This window comes from Triticum urartu, chromosome 2, assembly GCF_003073215.2.
Source record: "Triticum urartu cultivar G1812 chromosome 2, Tu2.1, whole genome shotgun sequence".
NCBI lineage: Eukaryota > Viridiplantae > Streptophyta > Magnoliopsida > Poales > Poaceae > Triticum > Triticum urartu.
The window spans coordinates 101,572,034-101,599,140 of NC_053023.1; the positions used below are offsets into that span (position 1 = coordinate 101,572,034).

The 27,107-nt window shown below is 51.8% G+C and overlaps 1 pseudogene; it reads right to left on the bottom strand.

Moving 5' to 3' along the window:
- Positions 1 to 25,831, bottom strand: part of LOC125535274 — a 79,233-nt pseudogene extending 53,402 nt beyond the window's left edge.
- Positions 25,832 to 27,107: the final 1,276 nt, after the last annotated feature.

The following is a 27,107-nucleotide window of genomic DNA, read 5'->3' on the forward strand; positions in this document are numbered from 1 at the left end:
GAATATAACTGGATCTTCTTCAAGTCCGGAGTCGAGGGCCCGGTCAGGGTCCTCTAGTTGTGGAGAAGGGCTGCTGACCTTCTTTATGGCTTTTCGCAGTTCCTGCCGCAAAGTGGCAAGGTGAATACTTATGACAAAGAATGCGGGAAAAATGGGAGTAAGGAGATATAACTTACCCAGCTTGGAGGATTGTACATGGAGAATCCATCCCGTGGCTTCATGTGGGTGAACTCCTCTTCCTCTCCCTTGAACAATTCGGACAGAATTTTCGCTAAAGCGGCGGCATTGTCTGGGCCCTTACGCCCGCAGCGGGTGGCATCATCCGCCCCGTTAAAACACCACAAGGGGTGCCCACGATATTGAAGAGGTTGCACTCCCCGCATTATGCAAATCAACATAACTTCGATTACTGTTAATCCTGATTGAGCCAGTGCTTTAATCCGGTTCATCAGATAGAGGACTTCTCCATTGTCTTCCACCTAGGGGCTCCGTGGGCGCCATCTTCGGCGTTTCTTCAGAGGAGCATTGTTGAACTCAGGAAGACCCCACCGAACAGGGTCCGGAAGGGGAACGTCCTCCATATAAAACCATTCCGAAGGCCAGTCTTCGGACGACTTCTTCGGGGTACCGGACAGGTATCCGGTACCGGCGATGCGCCATATTTCGGCTCCGCCCACTTGATAAGGTGACCCCCTCTGTGTGCGAGGGACGAGGCAAAATAGCCTTTTCCACAGCTCGAAGTGAGCCTCGCAGCCCAGGAACAACTCGCAGAGAGCAACATAGCCGGCGATATGTAGAATGGAGGCAGGGGTGAAATTGTGTAATTGGAGGCCGTAGAACTCCAGGAGCCCGCGGAGGAACGGATGAATTGGAAATCCGAGTCCCCTTAAAAATAGGGAACAAGGCAGACCCGTTCTCCCATAGAGGGACAGGGAAAGCTCTCCACTTGCTCCCCGCCATTGTAGGTGGCAAGCCTGGCTCGAACGGGAACCATATACGCCGGAGGGAGAAATCCCTTAGTCTGCAGTTCGACTAATCGACTGTGCGGGACTGAACACCTCTCCCAATCACCGGGCTTAGGGCTACGGGGGCGGCAGGAGGAGCTGCGGAGGTCGGCCTTGCTGGAATGGATCTTTCCGAAACACGCTCTGATGGATTCTCGCTAGGGGAGGATGGTATGGATTGGATCTAAGGATCCCCATCTCTTTAATAGACAATTTATTTATCTGGCTAGGGGGGCGAATGTAAAAACACCCTGGCGCCTCGTATTCATTCGACGCGTGGGAGATAGCCCTTATTGGGCACAGAAGCCAAGAGGTCCAAACATTAAGGGGACCGGACACTGCTTTACAAACGTTCGAAAGTTAGAGAAGAACCCGCCTTGCAATGCCGAAGACAACACTGCGCGCCGGACTCAACGTCATTGAAGCTTGGTTCAGGGGCTGCTGAGGGAGTCCTGGATTAGGGGGTATCCGGACAGCCGGATTATATCCTTTGGCCGGACTGTTGGACTATGAAGATACAAGATTGAAGACTTCGTCTCGTGTCCGGATGGGACTCTACTTGGCGTGGAAGGAAATCTAGGCAATACGGATATGTATATATCCTCCTTTGTAACCGACCTTGTGTAACCCTAGCCCCCTCCGGTATCTATATAAACCGGAGGGTTTTAGTCCGCAGGACAACATACAATCATACCATAGGCTAGCTTCTAGGGTTTAGCCTCTCCGATCTCGTGGTAGATCAACTCTTGTAATACTCATATCATCAAGAATAAATCAAGTAGGACGTAGGGTTTTACCTCCATCAAGAGGGCCCGAACCTGGGTAAAACATCATGTCCCCTGCCTCCTGTTACCATCCGCCTTAGACGCACAGTTCGGGACCCCCTACCCGAGATCCGCCAGTTTTGACACCGACAGTGGCCACAGGTCCCCGAGTGGATGTCGTTGAGGATCGCTAAACCTTCTTCTGGGGTTATGCATTTCTTCCTGACTCCGGTTATACTTTCCCTGAACAGCTGTCCTCTTATCACAGTAAAGGCTTTGGATCGACGGACGATCTGTCGAGCCTCTTCTTCATGCTCTGGGAGTTCCTTCCTAAGGATATACGCAATGTACGTCATTGTCCAGTCGGGAGTAATAACCAAAATATCCATGATTAGGTCGACCACGACTGGAATCTTGACTTCAGTCGGATCGGTGGCACTCTTTGGTTGTGGGGGCTCTTCAGTGAAGGGATCTTCTTGAACTGAAGGAGCATGAATATGCTCCAGGAATATTACTAGGAATGTCTTCCCTCTTGGAGCCTATCTTTGCTAAATCATCGGCTGCTTGATTTTCCAGTCAGGGTATATGATGGAGCTCTAACCCCTCAAATTTCTTTCCAACTTCCTCACCGCGTTGCAGTAGCCATTCATGGCTGGGCTTCTGACGTCCCACTCCTTCATCACTTGATTGACTACCAAATCTGAGTCGCCATAGACCATGAGGCGATGGACGCCGAGTGAGATGGCCATACGTAACCCATACAAGAGTGCTTCATATTCTGCTTCGTAATTGGAGGAATCAACGTGAATCTGGAGGACATATCTGAGCTTGTCTCCTCGGGGGGATACCAGTACTACCCCAGCACCGGAACCATTCAGCATCTTGGAACTATCAAAGAACATGGTCCGGTGCTCCAAGTGAACTTGAGTCGGCAGTTGCTGTTCGATCCACTCGGCGAGGAAATCCGCTATTGCTTGGGACATGATAGCTTTCTTTGCCTCGAACTTGATATCTAAGGGAAGGAGTTCAATCGATCACTTTGCCACTCGACCAGTTGCATCTCTATTGTTCAGAATCTCTGATAATGGAGCGTCGCTGATGACTGTAATGGAGTGGTGAGAGAAGTAATGTGCAACCTTCTTCGTGGTCATATAAATCCCATAAACAAGCTTCTGATAATGTGGATATCTTTGCTTTGATGGACTCAAAACTTCAGAGAGATAGTATACTGGGCACTGAACTTTATAAGCTTTTCCTTCTTCTTCCCGCTCGACCGTAAGTACTGTACTGACGACTTGTCCAGTGGCTGCAATGTAAAGCAGTAAAGGATCTTTGCTGATTGGAGCAGCAAGCACCGGCTGGGTGGAAAGCAGGGATTTAAGCTCTGCAAATGTTGCATCAGCTTCAGGAGTCCACTCGAACTTATCTGACTTCTTCATCAGTCGGTAAAGAGGCAGTGCCTTTTCACCGAGGCGAGAAATGAATCGACTTAGGGCGGCCAAACAACCAGTAAGCTTCTGGACATCATGCACACGCACAGGGTGTTTCATCCGGAGTATGGCACCCACTTTCTCTGGGTTAGCGTCGATCCCTCGTTCGGAAACGAGAAAACCGACTAATTTTTTGCCTGGAACTCCAAATGTGCACTTTGATGGATTAAGCTTGATATCATACCATCTGAGGTTGGCAAAGGTTTCAGCAAGGTCAGCCAGTAGGTCGGAACCTTTACGTGACTTGACCACAATGTCATCCATGTATGCTTCCACATTCCGACTGATCTGAGTGAGTAAACACTTCTGAATCATCCACATGAATGTGGCTCCAGTGTTCTTCAAGCCGAATGGCATAGTGACATAACAGAAGCACCCAAATGGGGTGATGAAAGCTATTTTTATCTCATCGGATCCATACAGACGGATCTGATGATACCTGAAATAAGCGTCCAAAAAGGACAAACACTCACACCCCGCAGTCGAGTCGACTATTTGGTCGATGCGAGGGAGAGGAAATTGATCTTTCGGGCATGTCCGATTGATATGTTTGAAGTCAATGCACATGCGAAGTGAGTCGTCATTCTTTGGGACCATGACAACATTAGCTAACCACTCGGAGTGGTAAATCTCTCGGATAAACTCAGCTGCTAGAAGCCGAGCCACTTCTTCGCCGATTGCCTTTCTCTTCTGTACGGTGGACCGTCGAAGATGTTCTTTGACTGGTTTCACTTTTGGGTTGACTCGCAAACGATGCTCAACCAGTCCCCTGGGAACACCTGGCATGTCAGAAGGTTTCCATGCAAAGATGTCCCATTTCTCACAGAGGAACTGGATGAGCGCTTCTTCCTATTTGGAGTCGAGTATTGTTGAAATGTGAGTCGGAGCAGCATTGGGATCCGTTGGGTGAATATGAATCAGCTTCGTTTCACCAGACGACTGAATGTTGAATCTGTGGCAGGCTTCTTAGCTCGCAACAAATTACTCGGATCTGCATTTTTTTGATACTCCTGGAACTCCACTACTGCCATCTGTGCATCGGCGATCTTTGAGCCCTTCTGGAAGCACTCTTCTGCCTTCTTTCGATTGCCAGTGATAGTGATCACCCCTTTAGGACCAGGCATCTTCAATTTGAGGTACACGTAACATGGCCGAGCCATAAAACGTGCATAAGCTGGCCTGCCCAGAATAGCATGATAAGCACTCTGGAAATCCACAACTTCAAATGTCAACTTTACTTTGCGGTAATTCTTGGAATCACCGAAAACTACATCAAGGGCGATCTGGCCGAGTGATGCAGCCTTCTTGCCAGGAATAACTCCATGGAAACCCATATTGCTTTCACTGAGTCTGGACATCGGAATGCCCATTCCTTTCAACGTCTCTGCATACAATATATTCAGACCACTGCCACCATCCATCAGAATCTTAGTCAATCGAGTGCCTTCGATTACTGGGTCGACCACCAGCGCTTGCCTCCCAGGGGTGGCTATGTGCGCTGGGTGATCGGACTGGTCAAATGTAATGGCAGTCTGAGACCACTTCAAATAACTGGGTGTCACCGAAGCGACCATGTTCACTTCTCTGTTGATGATTTTCAGTCGACTCTTACTCTCAACATCAGCAAAAATCATCAGAGTGGAATTGACCTGGGGGTAACCATCATCGTCCTGTTCCTCATCCTCAACTTTGTCCGCTTCCTTCTCCTTTTTCTTGGGTTGTTTCTCTCAGAATTGCTGGATTAGGAGTCGACACTGTCGAGTGGTATGCTTCGGGTAAATGAAATTACCCTCTTCATCTTTCTTGGTGTGAATGTAGCATGATAAATCTAGCACATCATTTCCATATTAATCTTTTACTTTCTTGGGGTTCCACGGTCCTTTGGGTTTCCCTTTGAACTTTCCTTGAGTCACGGCTAAGGCTTCTCCAGGAGCAGTTGGCTCGGCTTTGCGCTTCTGCCTCCGACTGGAGTTCCCTCCTCCGGTTTCGTGGGCAACTGTTTTGTGCTTGCCACTCCGGAGTCGGTCTTCCTCTTCACCATTGGCGTATTTGGTGGCAATCTCCATCATCTGAGTCAGAGTCATATCTCCTGTCTGACCGAATTTCAGATTCAATTCCCGATACTTAACGCCTTCTTTGAAGGCACAAATTGCTTGGTGATCTGACACATTCTCCACTGTATGGTGTAACGTGATCCATCTATGGATATAATCTCTCAGAGTTTCATTCGGTTTCTAAACGCAACACTGTAATTCTGTCAGCCCTGCTGGCCGTTTGCATGTACCTTCAAATGTTTTGACAAATACTCGGGCAAGATCTTCCCAAGTATAAATATTACCAGGCGCTAACTGATTCAGCCATGCTCTGGCCGAGCCCTCTAATATCAAAGGGAGATGCTTCATGGCAACTTCATCGTTGCCACCACCAATCTATACAGCCACTCGGTAATCCTCAAGCCAAGTGTCAGGCTTGGACTCACCAGTGAACTTACTCACTCTAGTCGCCAACCTGAAGTTGGGAGGAATCACCGCAGCCCTGATGGCTCTGCTGAAGCACTCTGGACCTGAGACATGCACTCTGCTACTGGTTGGAAAATCTCTGTCGTGGCCTTCTCTGTGAGCTATGTTTCTGTCGACCAGACCCTGAACGAGAATAGATCTCGCATCAAAGCCCGGTTCCCTGGGGTCGACTAGAATCCTTCGCCCACCACCGTGAGGACGTCTGTCATCATGTTGCCGAGGCATGTATGACCCACTCCTTGGGGGAGGCATGGGCACTCGACGACGATCATCATGATCGAGTCGGTGATAATACTGCTCGCGGTTTCTATACTGATCTCGCCGTTCCCCACGTCCCTCATGCCTCGAGGGCGATCTCGGGCTGTGAGCCGACTGGACTGTGTCTACAACCACGGATCTGCTATGGATCCTATTCCGCGACTGAGATACTGTTGTATTCTGCTCTCTCGCTGCTCGTGTTGGGGAACGTAGTAATTTCAAAAAAATTCTACGCACACGCAAGATCATGAGGATGCATAGCAACGAGAGGGGAGAGTGTTGTCCACGTACCCTCGTAGACTGAAAGCGGAAGCGTTAGCACAACGCGGTTGTCACGATCCGACCGATCAAGTACCGAACGCACGACACCTCCGAGTTCTGCACACGTTCAACTCGATGACGTCCCTCAAACTCCGATCCAGCCGAGCTTTGAGGGAGAGTTCCATCAGCACGACAGCGTGGTGACGATGATGATGTTCTACCGACGCAGGGCTTCACCTAAGCACCGCTACGATATGATCGAGGTGGATTATGATGGAGGGGGGCACCGCACACGGCTAAGATATCAAGAGATCAATTGTTGTGTCTTTGGGGTGCCCCCTGCCCCCGTATATAAAGGAGTGGAGGAGGGGGAGGGCCGGCCCTCTCTATGGCGCGCCCTAGGGGAGTCCTACTCCCACCGGGAGTAGGATTCCCCCTTTCCTAGTAGAAATATGAGCCCTTCCAAGTAGTAGGAGTAGGAGGGAAGAAAAGGGAAGGGAAAAGGAGAAGGAAGGAAGGGGGTGCCCCCCTCCCTAGTCCAATTCGGACCAGCTCATGGGGAGGGGTGCGGCCACCCTTTGAGGCCTTTCTCTCCTTTCCCGTATGGCCATTAAGGCCCAATACGAATTCCCGTAACTCCCCGGTACTCCCGAAAATACCTGAATCACTCAGAACCTTTCCGATGTCCGAATATAGTAGTCCAATATATCGATCTTTACGTCTCGACCATTTCGAGACTCCTCGTCATGTCCCCGATCTCATCTGAGACTCCGAACTCCTTCGGTACATCAAAACACATAAACTCATAATATAACCGTCATCGAACTTTAAGCATGCGGACCCTACGGGTTTGAGAACTATGTAGACATGACCGAGACACGTCTCCGGTCAATAACCAATAGCGGAACCTGGATGCTCATATTGGCTCCTACATATTCTACGAAGATCTTTATTGGTCAAACCGCATAACAACATACGTTGTTCCCTTTGTCATCGGTATGTTACTTGCCCGAGATTCGATCATTGGTATCTCAATACCTAGTTCAATCTCGTTACCCGCAAGTCTCTTTACTCGTTCCGTAATACATCATTCCGCAACTAACTCATTAGTTGCAATGCTTGCAAGGCTTAAGTGATGTGTTTTACCGAGAGGGCCCAGAGATACCTCTCCGACAATCGGAGTGACAAATCCTAATCTCAAAATACGCTAACCCAACAAATACCTTTGGAGACACCTGTAGAGCACCTTTATAATCACCCAGTTACGTTGTGACGTTTGGTAGCACACAAAGTGTTCCTCCGGTAAACGGGAGTTGCATAATGTCGGCGTTCTGGGAACGGGGGTCCCCAGACTTGCCTGCCTGCGGCCTGCGGCGTGGCTCAAAGGGGGGCCCAGCACGGCCCATCTTCACCAACACAAACTCAAGACCCTCGCGAGGGGCCAAGCCTCGCGGGGCGGACGACACGGAGCTTCCTCAGGCATGGCCTCGTCAGGCTGGCTCACGAGGAGGCGGAGAGATCAAGGCGGGGTATCTCGCGAGGTGCCCGTGACGCAAGCCATGACGACTCAGGGTGCCAGGCGGGTGCCAGCCCGCGCAGCGTCCTCCTTTCCTCTTTGGTGCAAAGGGGGCAAGTGCAGCCGCGGAGTACCGAGGCATCAGGCAAAGGTTGCCATTTTGGTGCAACGAGACCAAGACCAGGAGGACCACGAGACGGAGGTCACCATGGAGCCCAAGACGGCATCATCACCAGAGCTTTGCGCAGGCGAAGACTACTTTTGTCAGGATAGTTGATACTTGCTGTCCCCTTTCAAATTAGCCCGCCATTGTTGGCTCCCTTCCCACTCAATATTTGGGGAGAGGACCAGGGCCACTATAAATAGGACCGGCCACCCACGTAGCAAGGGGTTCGGCTCAGTCTCCTCCAAGGGCTCGACAAGTAGAGAGGTGGTAAGCAGAGAGAGAGAGTGAGATAGAGAAAGGTGGCTGAACTCCTCCCAGCAGTTCATGGCCCCAGCCAAGAACAGACCCTCGCGAGGCTGTTCTTCCTTGTACTGTTCATCATCATCAGCTCAAGAGGCAATCCACCACACCACACACTGGAGTAGGGTATTACACCACAACGGTGGCCCGAACCAGTATAAACCCTGTGTCCCTTGTGTTGTTCTTTTCATAGCTTTGATCCTAGCATGGCGGAGGGGTGCAGGAAGGTAGGAGGCGAAATCTCCGCGCGCACCCCAGTGTTCGAACCTCAAGGGTCTGCCGGAACCCGAAATCTGACATTTGGCGTGCCAGGTAGGGGTGCGCCAGAATTCGTCTTCCACCGCTCCGTTCTCCTCCGACCATCGCGCCCATGTCTGACGCATGTCGGGCCCGCACGGAGCGTTGGGCCGCCCTCGCTTCCCACGTCACCCAGACAGCCCCTGTCGGCGGGCGCCCTCGCCGTTCCCCGTCACCTGCCATCAACGCTGCCACCGGCCCGGCGGGGGACGAGCGGCAAGCATCGTCCCGGCATCTATCCGTGCGGCAAGACGGCCACACCGCAACTCACTCGCTCACCCCAGCTGGTTCTTCGTCCCGCGTGCTCCGCGCACCCACGGAGCCCGGCAACCTCTTCCCCACCTATCGCGCTGGACCAACACCCCCAGTCGTCACGACCCTCTTGGGCGGCTTGCAGGCGCCGCCTACAAGTTACCACGTCAAGCCGTTCATCCGCCGGGTCAGGGCCGCTCCCACACGGCAGGGGGCTCCCCTGGGTCGGGCGGCGCCCGAGACCGGCCTGAGCTTCAGCCCGGAGGACCACCCCTCCAACTCGGCCGGCTCGGGCGCGCTCCCCATGCTATGCACCCCCACCATCTGCCAGGTGGCCGTCACCAGAACTCTTATCGATGGCGGGGCGGGCCCTAGCGTGCTCTCAATCGAGGCCTTCAACCTCCTCTGCATACCCCTGGAACGGTTGCAGCCCAGCCTGCCCTTCTCAGGCGCTGGGGGCAGGTCGTCCAACTCCTTGGGGCAGATCCGTCTCCTAGTGATCTTCGGCACCTACGACAACTTCCGCATGGAGCTGGTCGACTTCGACATCGCCCACATCGGCCTCCCCTACAATGCCATCCTTGGCTACCCAGCGCTGGCCCAGTTCATAGCCGCGACGCACCCGGCGTACAACCTCATGAAGATGCCCGAGAGCAGCGGTGTCCTCATCGTGCATGGGGATACCGGTGACGCTCTGCGGGTGCTCAAGCTCGTCTTCAGGACAGCAGCGTCGGCACAGCCTGCCGACTTGGGGGCCCCCGAGCCCGAGGGGGCTGCGCCCTCCAAGAAGAAGCAGTTGTTCACCCAAGACAAGGCAGAAACCAAGCAGGTACCCGTCGATGAGGACGGGTCCACCAACGCCACTTTCACCATAGGCGCCCACCTCAAACCCGAGCAGGAGGAGGCCCTGGTCGCGTTCCTGCGCGCAAACAAGAAGGTATTCGCTTGGGAGCCGGACCAGTTGGCAGGGATCCCCAGGAGCATAATCGAGCATCACATCAACGTGTGCCCCAACGTGCGCCCAGTGAAGCAGAAGGCCAGGCGGCAGTCCACAGAAAAGCAGGCCTTCATCGTCCAAGAGACCCGCAAATTAGAGGCCGCTGGGGTCATTTGCGAGGTCCGATACCCAGATTGGTTGGCCAACCCTGTCGTTGTGCCGAAGAAGGGAGGGAAGGAACGCATGTGTGTCGACTTCACCAACCTCAACAAAGCGTGCCCGCAAGATCCGTTCCCGCTCCCCCACATCGACCAGATCGTTGATTCGACTGTGGAATGCGACCTGCTGTGCTTCCTGGATGCCTTCTCTGGGTATCACCAAATCAAGATGGCGGTGGAAGACATCGAGAAGACGGACTTCCTAACCCCGTGCGGGGTGTACTGCTAAACCTGCATGCCATTCGGGCTGCGTAACGCAGGGGCGACCTTTCAGCGGCTGATGCATATCACCTTGGGCCAGCAGCTCGGGAAGAATGTTGAAGCTTACGTCGATGACATCGTGGTAAAATCTCGGGAGGCCAGGACCTTGATACAAGACCTGGAGGAAACCTTCACGAGCCTCAATGCAGTGAACCAACGGCTCAACCCAGAGAAGTGTGTGTTCGGAGTCCCCTCGGGCAAGCTCTTGGGTTTCCTCGTGTCCCATCGAGGCATCGAGGCTAACCCGGAGAAGGTCAAGGCGGTGGAAGACATGAGCCCGCCAAAGACCCTCAGAGAAATGCAGAAGCTCACGGGGCGCGTGACCGCGCTAGGGCGCTTCATCTCCAAGTTGGGGGAACGAGCCCTGCCCTTCTTCCAGCTAATGAAGAAAAAGGGGCCCTTCGAGTGGACTGAAGAGGCCGACAAGGCGTTCCAGGATCTCAAGAGATACCTGACCATCCCACCGATCATGGTGGCCCCGCGCCCTCAGGAGCCCCTGGTGCTCTACCTCGCCGCCACTCCCTACTCGGCCAGTGCAGCCTTGGTAGCAGTCAAAGAGGAGCGCCGGATCAAAACCACGGCAGCAGCCCAGGATAAGGCAGAACAGGGACAAGGAAGGCCCACAAAAACCGCCATCACGGCTGAGGAGGATCAGCCGCCGCAGAGGGGCGCACCAGAGGCGGAAGAGGCCCCTCTTCCAGATGGCCAGTCTCAGGAGGCCCCATTGCCTCAAGAGGCGCCACGATCTCTGAAGGGAGCCACCAGCACTGACACACTCCACCTCGTTGAGCACCCAGTGTACTTCGTCAGCACAGTGCTGCGGGATGCAAGAGCACGGTACCCCATGCCTCAAAAACTCCTCCTCGCGCTACTGGTGGCTTCGCGCAAACTGCGGCACTATTTTCAGGGTCACCCCATCAAGCTCGTCTCGTCATACCCCCTGGAGAGGGTGCTCAGGAGCCCCAATTCAGCTGGGAGGGTCGCTGAGTGGAACATAGAGCTGCAAGCATTTCAGCTTGAATTCAGCACGACCAGACTCATCAAGGGAGCAACGTTGGCAGATTTGGTGGCAGAATGGACGGAGGCGCCAGGTCTCAAGGCCGACGAGCATCGGTCCCTGTCCCCGGGAAGTGAGGCGCCAGAAGGCTGGGTCATGTACTTCGATGGGGCGTTCTCCAGACACGGCGCAGGGGCTGGGGCGGTGCTTATATCGCCCACCCAGGACAAGCTCTATTACGCCGTGTAGCTTTCTTTCCAGCAAGGCGAAAAGGTCTCCAACAACATAGCGGAGTATGAAGGTTTGCTAGCGGGCATGAAGGCCGCAGCGGCCCTGGGGGTGAAACGCCTCACCATCAAGGGCGATTCGCAGCTCCTTGTCAATTTCTCCAACAAGGTGTACGAGCCGAAGGATGAGCACATGGAGGCCTACCTTGCAGAGGTCCGCAGGATGGAGAAGCAGTTCTGGGGGTTGGAGTTGCAGCATGTGCCCCGTGGCACCAATCAGGAAGCCGATGACATCGCCAAACATGCGTCCAGGCGGTTACCTCAGGAGCCTGGCATTTTCGAGGAGCGGCTCGTCAAGCCTTCAGCCTTACCGTCATTATCAAACACGGCTCAGTCCAGGGAGGAGCTCCCTCAGCCACCTGCCTCAGGAGCTCCGGCTTGTGGCCCGGCCTCGGGAGCATGCCTGCTCCTGACGATGGAACCTCAGGAGGGATGTTGGATCATGGAGCTCCAGAGCTACCTAACGCAAGGGACCCTGCTGGAGAAGGAGGAGGAAGCAGAGCGAGTGGCGCGCCAGGCCACGGCATACTGCATCAAAGATGGAGAGCTCTACCGGAAGCGACCAAACGATGTATCCCTGCGCTGCATCTCCAGGGAGCAAGGGAAGGAACTACTGGAAGATATACACGATGGAGACTGCGGACATCATTCGTCATCACGGACCCTTGTTGGCAAGGCGTTCCGCAGTGGGTTTTACTGGCCCACCGCGCTCAATGACGCCGTTGAACTAGTGAAGGCTTGTGGGGCCTGCTAGTTCCACGCCAAGTAGATCCATTAGCCGGCAGGGGGCTTGCAGACTATCCCCCTTTCGTGGCCATTCGCAGTCTGGGGGCTCGACATCTTGGGTCCGTTTCCTCGGGCGCCAGGGGGCTACCGCTACCTTTACGTTGCCGTGGACAAGTTCATCAAGTGGGCAGAAGTGGAGGTTGTCCGCACCATTCTTGCGGGTTCTGCAGTCAAATTCATCAAGGGCATCATGAGCCGGCTCGGGGTGCCGAATCGCATCATCATGGACAACGGTTCGCAGTTCACCAGTAACCTCTTCAAAACATACTGTGCTAACCTTGGAACGCAGATATGCTACGCTTCAGTGGCGCACCCCCGAAGCAACGGCCAGGCCGAGCAAGCCAATGCAAAGGTCCTAAGGGGCCTCAAGACCAGGACGTTCAAGAAGAAGCTGGAGGCTTGCGACAGAGGTTGGTATGACGAACTGCAGTCCGTGTTGTGGTCCATCCGCACCACCGCGACCAAGCCGACTGGAGAGACCCTGCTCTTCCTGGTCTACGGAGCAGAAGCAGTCCTCCCTCACGAGGTCAGACGTCGCTCCGCGCGGGTCCTGGCGTTCGATGAGGCGCAGTAGGACGCCATGCGGGGGACGGACCTCGTGCTAGGGGAGGAGCATCGCCGGGAAGCCGCGCTGCGAGCGGCGAGGTACCAACAAGCACTGCGGCGATATCACTGCCGCAACATCCGCCCCAGGACTCTTGAGGTAGGAGACCTCGTGCTCAGGCGGGTTCTCTCCAGGGAGGGATTGCACAAGCTCTCTCCCATGTGGGAGGGCCCGTTCAAGGTTGTTCATGTTTCCAGGCCCAGCTCCGCGTGCTTGGAGACTCAAGAGGGAGTGCCGGTCCAGAATGCATGGAAAATCCGGCACCTCCGGAGGTTCTACCCCTGAAAAGGCCCGGAGCCTGTGAAGCAAGGCGAGTGCCTGTGAAGCTATCGCGTTTTGGAAAAGGCCCGGAGCCTGTGAAGCAAGGCGAGTGCCTGTGAAGCTATCGCGTTTTGGAAAAGGTCCGGAGCCTGTGAAGCAAGGAGAGTGCCTGTGAAGCTATCGCGTTTTGGAAAAGGCCTGGAGCCTGTGAAGAAGGCCAGCGCCTGTGAAGCTCGCCGCCCATGACACTCTCACGTAATAATGAGTTGGGGCTATACACGCCCCGGAGTCTCAGGAGCGCCGGCCTCAGACCCTGGGGCTCCCTCCCACGCCCAGTGGCAGCACTTAGCACCGCGCTGGTGAGAAGACGTCGAAGACTAGACTAGGTGCCGGACGCGGCTTTTCATTTGCTTTCCGCAGTTGGCTTGTTCCTCTTTGCTTGGGGTTTTATTGAAGTTGCTGCCGTCTTTGGCTTGCGGTTCTTCGGCTTTTCGCTCTCCTGCCTCGGTTTCTCTTGTGCAAGGCCTCGCGAGGGGGAGAGACGAGCGCCCTCGCGAGTGTTCCTATCCTAGTCACTCAAAGAGTTCGTGACTTGGGCCCCTTACAGGAGCACCCCTCCAGTCCGTGCCCCACGGGCACCGCGACACAAACAAAGGGCCTGGGTCGGTCGCCCCCCCCCCCCACGGCCGAGGCCGGGAACTATCCACGCTCGGGCACATAGCCGGAAGGTATGGTAACGAAGGCAAAACGATGATTAACAAGCAATAACCCAAACACGCCCCCGCGGGGCTCCACACTATTGTCTTTGTTACGCAGGAAAAAGGGAAAAGGAAGAACAAATCTGGCGCGGCTCGCCTCACACCGGCCCGCAGGGAAGGCCCGAGCTGCCTCCGGAGCTTAGGCGGACTCCCTCTCGCGCTTCACCAGGGCGCGGCGGCGGGTGGACACATCGCCACCCCCCAAGCAGACACGACGATGTCGAGGCTGATCGCGGCCACCGCTAGAGGAGTCGCCGCCTAAAGAAGAATCGGAGAAGCTTGGGGAACCCCGAACGCCGCCAGCCGTGCGAGCGCTGCTCTCTCCATCATCACCGGAGCTGGGTTCCCAGCCGTGGTCATCACCCTCGGGGCAACACCCTGCGCGGCGACCATCTTCCCCAAACACCCTCACGTAGAGGGTGACGTCGCCGTCGAACTTGAAGTGCAGGGTGCACCGACGGCTCAGGCCACGCGCGCGGGCAAAACGTCAGCCAACCGCGGGCCAGGGACAGGCTCCCGGCCACGGAGACCTCCAAAGAGACCCATCAGGCCCGGCTGCAGCAGCCGTCAGCCTGGAGCCAAAGGCCGCCCGAGGCGCCGGCCGGGAGCTCGCCGAGGAGAAAGCGAGGAAGCGGGAGCCGGGTGCTAGCCGGCTCCGCCGACCACATGATGAACTCCGGCAGCACTTCAGCAGCACGAACGCGCGGCCTGGGGGGACGCGCAGCCGGAGCGCGCCCCCCCGGCTGCAGCAATCCGCCCGTCGCCGTGCTGAAGATCGCCTCCACGGCCGTGGGGAGCCACCGTGGTGGCCAAAGGATGCTAGCGAGGGCGCCCTCGGCCGCGCTTGGGTGGGGGAGAGGCGGGCTCAACCCGGCAAGCCTTCCCCTTCTCGGCGGCTGAGAACCTCCTCGACGGGGCCATGAAGAAAAAGGATAAGCAAGGGGGGATGAACTAGAAGGGCGCGCGCCGGTCCGTACTTATGGCTGGCGATGGCCAACCAACGGCCCCCACGATCGCAGGTAATTATGACCCGCTTTGCATGCAGGGACTTGTCCAATCTGTGCAGTTGCCAAGGCGCCGTGGGGAAGTGGCGACGCCCACGTCCAATCAACCGCCACGCGGCGCCCAAGGCCGAAGGCTGTTAGGGCCCGCGGCGCTTCGCTCTTGCCCTTCCACCTCCCTGCACGGCCAAGTCCGGGCGCGCCTTGGGCCCGGGGGCTACTGTCGGTGTTCTGGGAATGGGGGTCCCCAGACTTGCCTGCCTGCGGCGTGGCTCAAAGGGGGGCCCAGCACGGCCCATCTTCACCAACACAAACTCAAGACCCTCGCGTGGGGCCAAGCCTCGCGGGGCGGACGACACGGAGCTTCCTCAGGCACGGCCTCGTCAGGCTGGCTCACGAGGAGGCGGAGAGATCAAGGCGGGGTACCTCGCGAGGTGCCCGTGACGCAAGCCATGACGACTCAGGGTGCCAGGCGGGTGCCAGCCCGCGCAGCGTCCTCCTTTCCTCTTTGGTGCAAAGGGGGCAAGCGCAGCCGCGGAGTACCGAGGCATCAGGCAAAGGTTGCCATTTTGGTGCAACGAGACCAAGACCAGGAGGACCACGAGACGGAGGTCACCATGGAGCCTAAGACGGCGTCATCACCAGAGCTTTGCGTAGGCGAAGACTACTTTTGTCAGGATAGTTGATACTTGCTGTCCCCTTTCAAATTAGCCCGCCATTGTTGGCTCCCTTCCCACTCAATATTTGGGGAGAGGACCAGGGCCACTATAAATAGGACTGGCCACCCACGTAGCAAGGGGTTCGGCTCAGTCTCCTCCAAGGGCTCGACAAGTAGAGAGGTGGTAAGCAGAGAGAGAGAGTGAGATAGAGAAAGGTGGCTGAACTCCTCCTAGCAGTTCATGGCCCCAGCCAAGAACAGACCCTTGCGAGGCTGTTCTTCCTTGTACAGTTCATCATCATCAGCCCAAGAGGCAATCCACCACACCACACACTGGAGTAGGGTATTACACCACAACGGTGGCCCGAACCAGTATAAACCCTGTGTCCCTTGTGTTGTTCTTTTCATAGCTTTGATCCTAGTGTGGTGGAGGGGTGCAGGAAGGTAGGAGGCGAAATCTCTGCGCGCACCCCAGTGTTCGAACCTCAAGGGAATGCCGGAACCCGAAATCCGACACATAATCTCATAGTCATAGAACATGTATAAGTTATGAAGAAAGCAATAACAACAAACTAAACGATCAAGTGCTAAGCTAACGGAATGGGTCAAGTCAATCACATCATTCTCTTAATGATGTGACCCCGTTAATCAAATGACAACTCATGTCTATGGCTAGGAAACTTAACCATCTTTGATTCAACGAGCTAGTCAAGTAGAGGCATACTAGTGACATATTGTTTGTCTATGTATTCACACATGTATTATGTTTCCGGTTAATACAATTCTAGCATGAATAATAAACATTTATCATGATATAAGGAAATAAATAATAACTTTATTATTGCCTCTAGGGCATATTTCCTTCAGTCTCCCACTTGCACTAGAGTCAATAATTTAGTTCACATCGCCATGTGATTTAATACCAATAGTTCACATCACCATGTGATTAACACCCATAGTTCACATCGACATGTGACCAACACCCAAAGGGTTTACTAGATTCAATAATCTAGTTCACATCGCTATGTGATTAACACCCAAAGAGTACTAAGGTGTGATCATGTTTTGCTTGTGAGAGAAGTTTAGTCAACGGGTCTGCCACATTCAGATCCGTAAGTATTTTGCAAATTTCTATGTCAACAATGCTCTGCACGGAGCTACTCTAGCTAATTGCTCCCACTTTCAATATGTATCCATATTGAGATTTAGAGTCATCTGGATTAGTGTCAAAATTTGCATCGACATAACCCTTTACGACGAACCTTTTGTCACCTCCTTAATCGAGAAACATATCCTTATTCCACTAAGGATAATTTTGACTGTTGTCCAGTGATCTACTCCTAAATCACTATTGTACTCCCTTGCCAAAAACAGTGTAGAGTATACAATAGATCTGGTACACAGCATGGCATATTTTATAGAACCTATGGCCAAGGCATAGGGAATGACTTTTATTCTCTTTCTATCTTCTGCCGTGGTCGGGCTTTGAGTCTTACTCAACTTCACACCTTGTAACACAGGCAAGAACTCCTTCTTTGACTGTTCCATTTTGAACTACTTCAAAATCTCTTGTCAAGGTATGTACTCATTGAAAAACTTATCAAGCGTCTTGATCTATCTCTATAGATCTTGATGCTCAATATGTAAGTAGCTTTACCGAGGTCTTTCTTTGAAAAACTCCTTTCAAACACTCCTTTATGCTTTGCAGAATAATTCTACATTATCTCCGATCAACAATATGCCATTCACATATACTTATCAGAAGTGTTGTAGTGCTCCCACTCACTTTCTTGTAAATACAGGCTTCACCGCAAGTCTGTATAAAACTATATGCTTTGATCAACTTATCAAAGCATATATTCCAACTCCGAGATGCTTGCACCAGTCCATAAATGGATCGCTGGAGCTTGCATGTTTTGTTAGCACCTTTAGGATTGACAAAACTTTCTGGTTGCATCATATACAACTCTTCTTTAATAAATCCATTAAGGAATGCAGTTTTGTTTATCCATTTGCCAGATTTCATAAAATGCGGCAATTGCTAACATGATTCGGACAGACTTAAGCATAGATACGAGTGAGAAACTCTCATCGTAGTCAACACCTTGAACTTGTCGAAAACCTTTTTTGCGACAATTCTAGCTTTGTAGATAGTAACACTACTATCAGCGTCCGTCTTCCTCTTGAAGATCCATTTAATCTCAATGCCTCGCCGATCAATGGGCAAGTCAATCAAAGTCCATACTTTGTTCTCATAGATGGATCTCATCTCAGATTTCATGGCCTCAAGCCATTTCGCGGAATCTGGGCTCATCATCGCTTCCTCATAGTTCGTAGGCTCATCATGGTCAAGTAACATGACCTCCAGAACAGGATTACCGTACCACTCTGGTGCGGATCTCACTCTGGTTTACCTACGAGGTTCGGTAGTAACTTGATCTAAAGTTACATGATCATCATCATTAGCTTCCTCACTAATTGGTGTAGTAGTCACAGGAACAGATTTCTGTGATGAACTACTTTCCAATAAGGGAGCAGGTACAGTTACCTCATCAAGTTCTACTTTCCTCCCACTCACTTCTTTCGAGAGAAACTCCTTGTCTAGAAAGGATCCATTCTCAGCAATGAATAACTTTCCTTTGGATCTGTGATAGAAGGTGTACCCAACATTTTCTTTTGGGTATCCTATGAAGACGCACTTCTCCGATTTGGGTTTGAGCTTATCAGGTTGAAACTTTTCCACATAAGCACTGCAACCTCAAACTTTAAGAAACGTCAACTTTGGTTTCTTGCCAAACCACAGTTCATATGGTGTCGCCTCAACGGATTTAGATTGTGCCATTTTTAACGTGAATGCAGCTGTCTCTAATGCATAACCCCAAAACTATAGTGATTAATCGGTAAGAAACATCATATATTGCACTATATCCAATAATAGTACGTTTATGATGTTCGGACACACCATTATGCTGTGGTGTTCTAGGTGGCATGATTTTGTGAAAATATTCCACATTGTTTTAATTGAAGACCAAACTCGTAACTCAAATATTTTACTTCTACGATCATATCGTAGAAACTTTTATTTTTGTTACGATGATTCTCCACTTCACTCTAAAATTCTCTGAACTTTCAAATGTTTCAGACTTGTGTTTCATTAAGTAGATATACTCATATCTGCTCAAATCATCTGTCAAGATCAAAAAATAATGATACCGGCCGCGAGCCTCAATATTCATCGGACCACATACATCACTATGTATGATTTCCAACAAATCTGTTGCTCGCTCCATTGTTCCGGAGAACGGAGTCTTACTCATCTTGCCCATGAGGCATGGTTCGCAAGCATCAACTGATTCATAATCAAGTGATTCCAAAAGCCCATCAGCATGGATTTTCTTCATGTGCTTTACACCAATATGACCTAAACGGCAGTGCCACAAATAAGTTGCACTATCATTATTAACGTTGCATCTTTCGGCTTCAATATTATGAAAATGTGTATCACCACGATCGAGATCCAACAAACCATTTTCATTGGGTGTATGACCATAGAAGGTTTTATTCATGTAAACAAAACAACAATTATTCTCTAACTTACATGAATAACTCTATTGCAACAAACATGATCCAATCATATTTATGCTCAACACAAACACCAAATAACATTTATTTAGGTTCAACACTAATCCCGAAAGTATAGGGAGTGTGCGATGATGATCATATCAATCTTGGAACCACTTCCAACACACATCGTCACTTCACCCTTAACTAGTCTCTGTTCATTCTGCAACTCCCGTTTCGAGTTACTACTCTTAGCAACTGAACCAGTATCAAATACTAAGGGGTTGCTATGAACACTAGTAAAATACACATCAATAATCTGTATATAAAATATACCTTTGTTCACTTTGCCATCCTTCTTATCCGCCAAATACTTGGGGCAGTTTCACTTCCAGTGACCAGTCCCTTTGCAGTAGAAGCACTTAGTCTCAGTCTTAGGACCAGACTTGGGCTTCTTCACTTGAGCAGCAACTTGCTTGTCGTTCTTCTTGAAGTTCCCTTTCTTTCCCTTTGCCCTTTTCTTGAAACTAGTGGTCTTGTTAATCATCAACACTTGATGCTCTTTCTTGATTTCTACCTTCATCGATTTCATCATCATGAAAAGCTCGGGAATTGTTTTCATCATCCCTTGCATACTATAGTTCATCACGAAGTTCTACTAACTTGGTGAAGGTGACTAGAGAATTCTGTCAATCACTATTTTATCTAGAAGATTAACTCCCACTTGATTCAAGCGATTGTAGTACCCAGACAATCTGAACACATGCTCACTGCTTGAGCTATTCTCCTCCATCTTTTAGCTATAGAATTTGTTGGAGACTTCATATTTCTCAACTCGGGTATTTGCTTGAAATATTAACTTCAACTCCTGGAACATCCATATGATCCATGACGTTCAAAACGTCTTTGAAGTCCCGATGCTAAGCTGTTAAGCATGGTGCACTAAACTATCAAGTAGTCATCATATTGAGCTAGCCAAACGTTCATGACGTCTGCATCTGCTCCTGCAATAGGTCTGTCACCTAGCGGTGCATTCAGGACATAATTCTTCTGTGCAGCAATGAGGATAAACCTCAGATCACGGATCCAATCCGCATCATTGCTACTAACATCTTTCAACTTAGTTTTCTCTAGGAACATATCAAAAATAAAATAGGGGAGCTAAACGCGAGCTATTGATCTACAACATAGATATGCTAATACTACCAGGACTAAGTTCATGATAAATTTAAGTTCAATTAATCATATTACTTAAGAACTCCCACTTAGAAAGACATCCCTCTAATCTTCTAAGTGATCACGTGATCCAAATCAACTAAACCATAACCGATCATCACGTGAAATGGAGTAGTTTTCAATGGTGAACATCACTATGTTGATCATATCTACTCTATGATTCACGCTCGACCTTTCAGTCTCAGTGTTCCGAGGCCATATCTGCATATGCTAGGCTCGACAAGTTTAACCTGAGTATTCTGCGTGTGCAAAAACTGGCTTGCACCCGTTGTAGATGGACGTAGAGCTTATCACACCCGATCATCACGTGGTGCCTGGGCACGACGAACTTTGGCAACGGTGCATACTCAGGGAGAACACTTTTATCTTGAAATTTAGTGAGAGATCATCTTATAATGCTACCGTCAATCAAAGCAAGATAATATGCATAAAAGATAAACATCACATGCAATCAAAATATGTGACATGATATGGCCATCATCATCTTGTGCCTTTGATCTCCATCTCCAAAACATCGTCATGATTTCCATCGTCACCAGCATGACACCATGATCTCCATCATCTTGATCTATATCAATGTGTCGTCACATGGTCGTCTCGCCAACTATTGCTCTTGCAACTATTGCTATCGCATAGAGATAATTGTAAAGCAATTATTTGGCGCTTGCATCTTATGCAATAAAGAGACAACCATAAGGCTTCTGCCAGTTGCCGATAACTTCAACAAAACATGATCATCTTATATAACAACTTATATCTCATCACGTCTTGACCATATCACATCACAACATGCCCTGCAAAAACAAGTTAGACGTCCTCTACTTTGTTGTTGCAAGTTTTACGTGGCTGCTACGGGCTTAGCAAGAACCGTTATTACCTACACATCAAAACCACAACGATAGTTTGTCAAGGTGGTGTTGTTTTAACCTTCTCAAGGACCGGGCGTAGCCACACTCGGTTTAACTAAAGTTGGAGAAACTGACACCCGCTTGTCACCTGTGTGCATAGCACGGCGGTAAAACCAGTCTCGCGTAAGCGTACGCGTAATGTCGGTCCGGGCCGCTTCATCCAACAATACCGCCGAACCAAAGTGTGACATGCTGGTAAGCAGTATGACCTATAACGCCCACAACTCACTTGTGTTCTACTCGTGCATATTACATCAACGCATAAAACCTGGCTCGGATGCCACTCTTGGGGAACGTAGTAATTTCAAAATTTTCCTACGCACACGCAAGATCATGGTGATGCATAGCAACGAGAGGGGAGAGTGTTGTCCACGTACCCTCGTAGACCGAAAGCGGAAGCGTTAGCACAACACGGTTGATGTAGTCGTACGTCTTCACGATCCGACCGATCAAGTACCGAACGCACGACACCTCCGAGTTCTGCACACGTTCAACTCGATGACGTCCCTCGAACTCCGATCCAGCCGAGCTTTGAGGGAGAGTTCCGTCAGCACGAGGGCGTGGTGACGATGATGATGTTCTACCGATGCAGGGCTTCACCTAAACACCGCTACGATATGATCGAGGTGGATTATGGTGGAGGGGGGCACCACACACGGCTAAGAGATCAAGAGATCAATTGCTGTGTCTATGGGGTGCCCCCTGCCCCCGTATATAAAGGAGTGGAGGAGGGGGAGGGCCGTCCCTCTCTATGGCGCGCCCTAGGGGAGTCCTACTCCCACTGGGAGTAGGATTCCCCCTTTCCTAGTAGAACTAGGAGCCCTTCCAAGTAGTAGGAGTAGGAGGGAAGGAAAGGGAAGGGAAAAGGAGAAGGAAGGAAGGGGGCGCCCCCCTCCCTAGTCCAATTTGGACCAGCCCATGGGGAGGGGTGCGGCCACCCTTTGAGGCCTTTCTCTCCTTTCCCGTATGGCCATTAAGGCCCAATACGAATTCCCGTAACTCCCTGGTACTCTCGAAAATACCCGAATCACTTGGAACCTTTCCGATGTCCGAATATTGTCGTCCAATATATCGCTCTTTACGTCTCGACCATTTCGAGACTCCTCATCATGTCCCCGATCTCATCCGGGACTTTGAACTCCTTCGGTACATCAAAACACATAAACTCATAATATAACTGTCATCGCATTTTAAGCGTGCGGACCCTACGGGTTCGAGAACTATGTGGACATGACTGAGACACGTCTCCGGTCAATAACCAATAGCGGAACCTGGATGCTCATATTGGCTCCTACATATTCTACGAAGATCTTTATCGGTCAAACCGCATAACAACATACGTTGTTCCCTTTGTCATCGATATGTTACTTGCCTAAGATTCGATCGTCGGTATCTCAATACCTAGTTCAATCTCGTTACCGGCAAGTCTCTTTACTTGTTCCGTAATACATCATTCCGCAACTAACTCATTAGTTGCAATGCTTGCAAGGCTTAAGTGATGTGCATTACCGAGAGGGCCCAGAGATACCTCTCCGACAATCGAAGTGACAAATCCGAATCTTGAAATACGCCAACCCAACAAATACCTTTGGAGACACCTGTAGAGCACTTTTATAATCACCCAGTTACGTTGTGACATTTGGTAGCACACAAAGTGTTCCTCCGGTAAACGGGATTTGCATAATCTCATAGTCATAGGAACATGTATAAGTTATGAAGAAAGCAATAGCAACAAACTAAACGATCAAGTGCTAAGCTAATGGAATGGGTCAAGTCAATCACATCATTCTCCTAATGATGTGACCCCGTTAATCAAATGACAACTCATGTCTATGGCTAGGAAACTTAACCATCTTTGATTCAACGAGCTAGTCAAGTAGAGGCATACTAGTGACATACTGTTTGTCTATGTATTCACACATGTATTATGTTTCCGGTTAATACAATTCTAGCATGAATAATAAACATTTATCATGATATAAGTAAATAAATCATAACTTTATTATTGCCTCTAGGGCATATTTCCTTCAGCACGGAGCAAAGCCCGGATCTGTACCAAACCTCAACCAGCTTCTGACTGGGAAGGTTGAATTGACTCCTCTATTCGGGCCGCAGCTGCGAGATTCTGGATCGGAGTTCGGTATACCTGAGTTGGAGGCGGAAAAAGTTGGCGTCGACTGGACTCGGGGATACGCTGCCGAGCACGCTCGTCGAGTGCACGCTGGAGGTTCTCCAGTCGAGTGCGCTCAGCCAAGTTGGCCAGGCGCGCCTCCTCCAAGGCCTGCGCCTCAGGGGTTTCTCCAACGATAGGAGTGTGGAGCGCATCCATGTTTCGGCGGCGAAGTTCTTCCCTCCGCTGCGAAGAGAGGGGTTCGGGGCGGTACTCTTCGTGAACACGCAAAGGAATCGCCACCCCCATTGCCTCCGTCTTCACGGGTGAAGCCGGGAGGACTGCATGGTCCATTGGCCATTAAAATTTCCGCCGCAGGCTCGTTGCTGTCGCACTCGGATGCAGTCTCTACAGAGCTAGTCGACAGATCGAACAAGCCGTAGAGAGTTTCGTCGGGCTTGATTGCCGCGACTTGTGGGGTGACCGACTGGCGAGCCACCACATGCCTCACCCACCGCTGAATCCTCGATCGACCGAAACGTTTACTCCGACGGACTACAGGGAGGGAGGTCAGCACAGGAGCCGACTGATACTGAGTCGACGGCTGCCGTAGGAGGATGCCACGGACGCACGCGCGAAAGTGCGTTGCCCCGCGGACGGGGAGCGCCTCGACGTCAAGTGGCGCTTCTTGGAGCCAAGCGGAGTTGTCGGCGACTAATACGAGCGCGCCGAGACGGATCTCGCGGCCCTCGGTCAAACCTCCGCCTGAAACAATGTTGATGGGGATTGGAAAAATTGCAACTTCTCCAACAAGTCGCTAAGACACCTGCCTCAAGGTGGGCGTCAACTGTCGTGGTTCTAAGTCTGACAGTAGAATGGGGGGTAGGAGAGTAGAGGCAAGATCCTAGCTATGGAGGAGTTGTACACGGAAGTTTTATGAGTTCATGCCCTTCTTGGAGGAAGTAACAGCCCTATGTCTCGGATCCCGGAGGCGGTCGACTGGATTATATGCGTGTGAGTTACAGGGGGTGCGAACCCTTGTCCCAGAGGAGGGCATGGCTTATATAGAGTGCGCCAGGACCCCAGCTCCCCTCCGTTACACAGGGTTCAATGTTCATAAAGAGAGAGCGTTACAGGTAACGTCTGTAATAAAGTGCTACGAATGATCGTTAAATATACGAGTAAATGCCCGACCGTTGCTGTCCAGAATGGCTTTAGATCTTCTTGTACGTCGAGTGGTCTTTTACATGGTCGAGTGGTTGAATAGTCGAGTGACTCAAAGAAGAAGTAGACTCCAAGTGGATGGTAGGTCGAGTGGATTGCGCTGGACGCCTTTATTGGGTCCACCTTGTTTACTCTCGAACTTCTTTGCTTCTAGGGCAAGGACCTTAGGTAGGACGTATAGGTCAGGCCTATTACCCTACCCCAGGTCTATGTCCTCATCAGTCCCTTCCTTGATGGTGTCACTGATGCTACTCAGGAAGTAAGTCTTGTCGTCCGACGGCACGATCCCAGCGTCGGCGAGGATGGCGGTGAGTTTGTGACGGGCCTTGAGCCCGAGCGCCGCCGCGAAGTAGCCGTGCTGGCCCAGGCCGGAGCAGGTGCCGTGCTTCTCCAACTCGTGGGTCCAGAACTCGATGCTCTTCCCGCCCTTGCACGCCAACGTCGGCCAGTTGGCATCCAGCTCCTTCACCAGGTCCTTGATCTCCCACAGCTGCAGGGGCTCGCTGTTGCAAAACTCCGGCCAGCACTTCTTCTTCCCCTTGGTCACCATCTCGATGACGCCGTCGAGCTCGCCTTGGGTCTTGCACTTGGCGTAGTTGGGCCAGAGCCCGTGGATGCTGAAGTCCGTCGCCGGCTTGCCGGCATCCGGGAAGCAGCACCCCTTCTTCGTGTCACAGAACGACCCCGGCCACTTGAAACAAAATTCGCACGTCCAAAAACAAGACGACCATCGTTAGATTCATCGCTTTTTTTGGAAGGAATCGCACAAATTTTAACATTGCAATGCATACCAACATCTGAACAAGATGCAATCTACAGATTGGAAATTGCTCATCGATTAGTATAGCATTATTGTTACTCACTTGCTGAACAAGGTAGAAGAAATCGAATTATTCCGCCGAGGAGACGGCCGCGAGAGAAAGCAGGAGCAGAGCCGAGAGCGCAATAGTGTTAGACTAAGTATATAGCATATATACGTGTTGTAACATAACATGTGTTTGTACGGTTCCCTCTTATAAATATATGATAGCCGTACCCACCAAGGGTATCGAGCATTGTTCCAAACCCTAGTTTGTTTAACATGGTATCAGACGACGCGTTCGATCCGCACCGTGCTTCCGCTTCCTCTGTCGCCGCCGCGTCGGCCTCCGCCGCCGTGCCGCCTCCGTCAACCCTAGCGATGGACTCGCCGTTCATGGCTTCTGCACCGCTCGCCTGGGCCCGGCCAAGTGCTTCATGCCCGCCCGCGCCTCAATCGCCAGCGCCCGCGATCGCGCGCGATGCGCCCCTGCATCCTGATCGCCAGCGCTCCGTCCCCTTCAATCGCGTGCAGATGACGCGTGATCCATCCATTGGAGTCTTACGGCGGGACTTATACGTATTCTGCGCCGCTGCCTTCCGATGGAACCCATCTGTGTGCTGCGCCGCCGGGCTCCGGTCCACCTGGTACCCAGGTCCAAGTGCCATACAGCGGCCCCTATCCACCGCCGTATGTCGCGTCATCGCCGCCGCCGTACACTGTGCTGGTGTCGTATGCCTCGTACTCCGTGGGGCCCTACAAGGCGCCGTATGGCGCGCCCTACGCTGCCCCTGTGCAGTACGTCGCGCCGCTGCAGCCCTACGGCGTACCTCCTCCGGCGTCTCACGGTCATCACCAACTCTACCGTGCGTCTCCGTCGGCCGATGCGCTGACTCCGTACAGTGCTCCTCCGACGTACGACTCGTAGCTCTCCACACCGGTGGCTGAACCAGGACCGTTCCACTTCGCTCATCTGGTGACGGTGAAGCTCTCTGCTGACAACTACCTCCTGTGGCGCGCTCAGGTGTTGCCGCTGATGCGTAGTCACTATCTCACTACTAGGAAAAGGGCTATAGATGAAATTGACACTAATGGCGCACCAAAGAAGTGATGCGCCACTACTATATACTAATGGCGCACCATGTGGTGATGCGCAGTGTGGAAGACACTAATGGCGCACCAGGCACAAGGTGCGCCACAAGTAACAATTTTTTTCATTTTTACAAACATACTAATGGCGAATCCGGGCAAAGTGCGCCATTAGTAGTTCTAACTAGTAATGGCGCACCAGCCATAGAGTGCGCCAATACTGTATTTTTTTATTCTGTTTTTTGCAAAATTACTAATGGTGCACCATTGCAAAGTGCGCCATTACTAGTTTAAACTAGTAATGGCGTACTCTGCCATGGTGCACCATTAGTATAAATCTCGATTCCACCCGCACCCTCCCCCGCTAGCTCCACCGCCGCCGACGACCCACCGCACCCTTCCCCGCTCCACCGCCGCCGACGAGCACCCCCCCCGCCCCCCCCCCCCCCCCCCCCCCCCCCCCCCGCCGACGAGCACCCCCCGGCCCCCCCCCCCCCGCTCCACCGCCGCCGAAGAGCACCCCTCGCACCCTCCCCCGCTCTGGTCAAATTATGTATGCAAGAACAAACCTTTAAACAATTACTA